This window comes from Macrobrachium rosenbergii, chromosome 24, assembly GCF_040412425.1.
Source record: "Macrobrachium rosenbergii isolate ZJJX-2024 chromosome 24, ASM4041242v1, whole genome shotgun sequence".
Lineage (NCBI taxonomy): Eukaryota > Metazoa > Arthropoda > Malacostraca > Decapoda > Palaemonidae > Macrobrachium > Macrobrachium rosenbergii.
Window position 1 is genome coordinate 14261856 of NC_089764.1, and position 5765 is coordinate 14267620.

The 5765-nt window shown below is 37.6% G+C and overlaps 1 protein-coding gene across 1 annotated transcript in view; it reads left to right on the forward strand.

Moving 5' to 3' along the window:
- The first annotated feature begins 5040 nt into the window (after nucleotides 1–5040).
- LOC136851886 (organic solute transporter subunit alpha-like) overlaps nucleotides 5041–5765 on the forward strand; it is a 152335-nt gene continuing 151610 nt past the window's right edge. Inside the window, exon 1 of the mRNA XM_067126217.1 lies at nucleotides 5041–5226. The gene's annotated coding sequence lies outside the window, so the exon portion shown is untranslated. The remainder of the gene's footprint in view (nucleotides 5227–5765) is intronic.

The following is a 5765-nucleotide window of genomic DNA, read 5'->3' on the forward strand; positions in this document are numbered from 1 at the left end:
GGCTTAGCCTTTTGGAAAAAATTTAACAAATTAATCTTTGCACTTGCTAAGGGTTGTTCTCTTTTAAGATGCATGTTTCTCTCTTCCACTGAGGTCTAACTCAACTCTCCCTATTTTTATTAGTTTCACCTTCTTCAAAGCAAAATTAACAAGACCATAAAGCTGCTGACACCTCCCCCCACCCTCCCAACAACAAAAAATTGACATGTGTTTGAACAACTGAGCAGAAAAACGGCCACACACACACACTCACAAACACACACACATTTACTGCATACATATATATCATTGTATACATACCGTCAACAAGTATGGTACTATAAGCGAGGGTTGGAAGAGCAATTCCTGGCCCATATACATACAGGGTATATATATACGACAAAAAGTCTAAACATGCAGTTTATAAAACACAAAGACTATCATTGTCAGACAAAGTTAATATATCTATAAAAATGCTAGGTTGTAGAGGACTGGGCAGGGCCATTTAGATGGAAGAAGCCGATAAGGTCATTAGCAGTCACCAACCGCGCTCACGCAAACACACACACACACACACACACAAACACACGCGCACACACATATATATGTACATATTTAAATATATATATATATATATATATATATATATATATATATATATATATATATATATATATATATTATGTATATATACATGTACATATAATATATATATGTGTGTGTGTCTGTGTGTGTGTGTTTAAATATGTATATATGTGTGTGTTTGCGTGAGCGCGGTTGGTGACAGCGATAGTCTTTGTGTTTTATAAACTGCATGTTTAGACTTTTTGTCGTCCTGCCCTTGGTGTGGGCTAGGTATGGCTATTCCAACACTCCCTTATGATACCACCCTTTTTGACGGTCTGTATACAATAATGATAGTAGCATTAATAAAATAAAAATAGGAGAGAACGCTTTTAGCGACTGAGTGATGTACAGCAGAGAAAATGGGTTAATCGGTTGTTTCAAGTGAAATAAAAAACATCAAGTAATTAAAAAGTATACAAACGTAAGATTAAAAAATATTTCAGAATACAATGTAAAAGTATTCTTTCTATCTTTATTTCCTTCTCCCTCTCTGCATCTCTCCCTCCCTTGCTCGAGATCTTTTACTTCAGTCTACCTTAGCGTTTTCCTCTCCATAAACCTGTTTTTCTGGTTAACATTTTCAGTTCTTTTATTTAAGCCTATCGATTGATAAGCTAGACTTTTATTCAAGCGTACTGGAGGCGTTGCCATCGAAAGCGTGAAATCTGTTGAATGCCTTATTGCACTTCTCTCTCTCTCTCTCTCTCTTTCGTTGAGGAGGTATCGCTTCCTTTTCGTGTATTAGAGAGAGTGAGAGAAGGTTCAAACAGTATTTATGTTATCAGACGCTTTGCATGAGGAAAAGTTATTGTGGAGAGAGAGAGAGAGAGAGAGTCATGTAGCTAAGCTTCCAAACCAGCGCTCTCTACATTAGGGTAACACTCTCCTTAACATTTGTAGATGTCTCTAGAAAACAAAGTTCTTTCCAGCATCATTTTATAACAACAAAATCAGTAGGCTACTAATAATTGTGTGAAACCAAGGCAGCGCTGAAAACCTGTAACCTAACAGAGAAGAAAGGCAACTTCGGTTAGGCGTAGAAATCCGGAAGTTCGTACCTCGACGATCAAAACTGGTTTTGCTCTGCTTTCTTGGTCTCTCCTTTGTGGGGTGCTGTCTGCCCGGGGTTCTGACAGTGTCGAGGATTTCTGGAGCTTAAGAGGTCTTTTATGCCTGAATATGAAAAATACATATATCGCGTGAATGTTACCATTAAGATCCTATATGTTAATACTAATAAAAATGTTTCTGAGGCAAGTTTTATCGGTAGTATTGCAACAAGGTTTATATTATTCACTGAATTTTCGTTTAGGTTAGAAGCACATCGCAAAATGTTACGGTACCATGTATAACCTTCGTTTTAGTCTCTAGTCTTCTCCTCGATCTACATATCTAAACCAGTAAGAAATTCTAGTTTCAATCTTTTTTCATAATTTAACACTTATATCAAGTAGCATCGTTTCAAGGAGGAGAAAAACAAGAACACTAGGAAGAGGAAGAATAAACATCCACCAAGGAGCCCCAACAACCGAGCAATCATTACATAGAGGGTCAATAATATCTGAGATGTTATCTGTATTGACTCTCTGGGCATCAAACCCGGAATCACGATCCTTAACGCCGTTTGTCATTTACGACTCCGCAAAAGGGATTTCACAACTGGTCTATTGTAAAATCTGACCCTCAGCTGATCAGTTCCATACTATTAACCAGCTAAACACTAAAGCTAATTAGCCTTCTTAATCGACTCCAATTAATCGACTAATGAGGATCTATTCATTTATGTGACCCGACGTCACGCCTTAACGAGCAGAGGATAGCAAGGGTCAGAGAGAGTGCGCATTGACATTAATATTCGTATGTGTCAATTATACACAAGTGTATATATAAATATAAAGGTAGACATCCGATATTGAGCGGTTAGGAGGAAACCTCAGGGTGATAAGGAAATAAATGGAGAATTATTACAGTGTCTCACATTTCAATATTTATTTTCATCACCAAAAACAGCGTTTTAGACTTGAGTTCATATTTCTGGACCGGGATAAAAAGCTGAACATTAGAGAACATGTTGCATATTAATACTGTAAAATCAACAAAAGTAAAACATGAAAAGACTTTTATTTTTGACATTTTTCATATGTTTAAAGGCAAGCCAGGAATCTCATCGCTCAGGTATGGTTATTTGTTTTATAAAAATCTGAAAAGCTATCCGGGCCTCATTTTCGTATATACCTCTGCATAAGCCGTAGAAGACTTACATTTAATGTGACAGTGGCTTCTTATTGCAGTGGTCTGCACAGGGCCATTCCTGTTGCTCATTCCCTTGTGGCCTAATTAGCGAGAAAAATGCGTTTTTACGCGGAGCCAATGTAAACTAATTGGCAATTTGGACGGTGAAATAGGTAAACCACAAATGATTTAAAAAATGATCTTCGTCTAATTGTGAAATACAATACAAGGATTAATTTCTGTAAGGTACTTGCTAAAGATTTCATTTATTATTAAATTCAAACGTGTCTGTCACGTTATTTGAATAGGCCTAAGTTGGTCGTAAACATGCAGTTAGTTCGTTAAATGCAAAGAATTACATAGTTTCGTCCTTTCCAAATTTCCTCTCTCTCTCTCTCTCTCTCTCTCTCTCTCTCTCTCTCTCTCTCTCTAAGAATAGCTGCAAGTGCTTCAAATAAAGAGAACATATATACTTGGAACTAATTCAAGGGACTGATTTCAGAGCTTCTTTCATTTTTCCCAAGTAGACAGTTCCCTCTTTGCTAGTTAATGCCACAAACTTATTAGTAGTTATTGATCGTAAAACTGTCACTTGTAACGGAGGGAGATATGAAGGAAGAAGAGGAGAAAGGGAAATAGAAGGATTAGACGCGAGTCGAAGAGAAGCTGCAGAAGGGAATGGGAGAAAATCTGGAGGGGGAGAAATAAGACTAGTGGAGAGGAAAGAAATAAACCTGCCAAACTGGTCTGTTGCTGCACTCCTTTGATGGTTCCTGCTTGTTGCGTTAAAGATGGTTGTACTGTACAGTCTTTGTGATTAAAAGGATTTTATCTTGGACAAATGTCCTCTAAGCGGTGGATATAATATTCTACTTATTGAGGGAGTTAGCAGTATTTAGCCTAGTAAAGTCTTCTTTATGAGACTGGAAAGGTTATAAATTCAAAAAGCTTCCATTTTAACTCTGTTTCGATGACTTATTGAGTAATAATTCCCATTATCTTTGTTATTATGTTTTGATGATATTAACAAAAAACAACAATATGCTAAGAGTAGATTATTAAGAATATTCAACAGGAACTGCGTCTCCAAAGAAATTGACATTGTATTTGAGAAACATTATTTCAAGCATTACGGTTGGATCTTTCCAGTATACCCTATACAGTTTCTTTCACAAATTTATTTTACATTATTAGCTGCGAGGTTAAGTCCAATATAGACAGAGGACGACAACACGAATTCCCTAACTGTAATTATCATGATGTTAATCATGTTATCATGCAGGTATAATCAAATAAAGTTGTTTATTATATAAATATTCTAATTCACTGCTACATTAGATCTAGATACAAAGGTATTGCACTAAGGTGGCATCAGCAATTTCTGTTTCTTAAAGTAAATTAACAGAAGACGGATTCTCTCATTTTCATCCACGAGTCACATAGTATATAGTGAACGCGTAAACCAGTCAAGCAAAGAAGATTCCCATGTGTCAGGATCGTGGTTGGTTTAATTCTCTCTCTCTCTCTCTCTCTCTCTCTCTCTCTCTCTCTCTCTCTCTCTCTCAGATCGTCTTCAGCTCATCTACAGATGACTTCGCATGTTTGCAAAGGTGACGGAAACATTTAAGCAAACAACCTACATACCTGGAGTAGAGACAGCGAATTTTGTCTATAAATCCTTAAAAACTTTTTCTCACTCAAGAGAATAACTATTTATGGGAAAAAATATTATCCCTCGCGCTGGATATGAGTCAGCGTTTGGGGAGTCGTTCAATCCTCTGCACTGCGGTAGATTTTAAATCCTTAAAGAAAGTCATTTTAATAACCGGTGATTATAATTTTGGTCTAATACTCTACTTGCACTCTCAGACCGGTTGTAACCTATACGCACTGCACACCAATGGTGCTCTTTTACTTTTTACCGGTAGCTGTCAATAGTTGAAACGTTTTCGAAAGAAATTCTTTCCGTTCGAAGTTTGGTAACACCTTGAATCCTCTGCAACAACACAGCCATTAAAAATCTTCAAAAAATGCCTCTTGGAGGGTGAAGTGTATCAAACATTTCGTGGAATGATGTCTAGACTTGAGTCCATGCGTGTCATGACGTCAGGGGAAGGATGAGAGGCGATTGGTGAAAAATGGCGGTCAGCTCGTACGGCTGTGCGCTCCTCCGGCAGCGTTGCCAACGCAGTACGACAACGTCCAGTCTTTACAGATCAGTTAACGAGTCCGCGTACGCCAAAATGACCTTGGTCGTGCGTGTTACTAAAGTACCTAGATGGTTAAGTGGACTCGTATCTTCTGGTACATTACTGAAAGCAAATTATCGCTAATATACTAAAGTGCTTGCCGCGGGGTTGTGTGAACTTCAACGGTTTTATTCACGAGGTAAGAATTTTGATGTTGTATTCTCCATTCCGTAATGTTTCACGTGACACTAAACCTCCCGCCGTTAGGCTACGTTGCATCATCATACGGTACATAACACCGGTGGAAATTCCGTTAAGATATGAGAGGAATTTAACTCAGGTGTATTTTTGTCTGTTTGTTCAATTGATAAAAATGACTATCCTAACTCATTATGCATGTTGCAAATCGAACGTAGTTTTTGTTTGTAGCTTGTAAGCAAAATCCTCGCCTTGCAATGGCCAAATCCGATTTCATGCTGTAGTGTCTAGGCCTAGTTGCTAAATAAAGAAGTCGTTACATATTTAATTTTAAGTATCTTAAATTTAAAATTACGTGAACATTTTTAATGTTCAGCGAGAGCACATCACACATTTGCTTAAACGTATCTGTGTACAAATATCAGAGAGAGAGAGAGAGAGAGAATCATGATCGTTTCCGTAGGGGGTTAGTGCCGTCAGTGCACCTCAAGCGGTACACTGTAAGCATTACCTAAGGTTCTTTGCAGCGTGTCTTCGGCT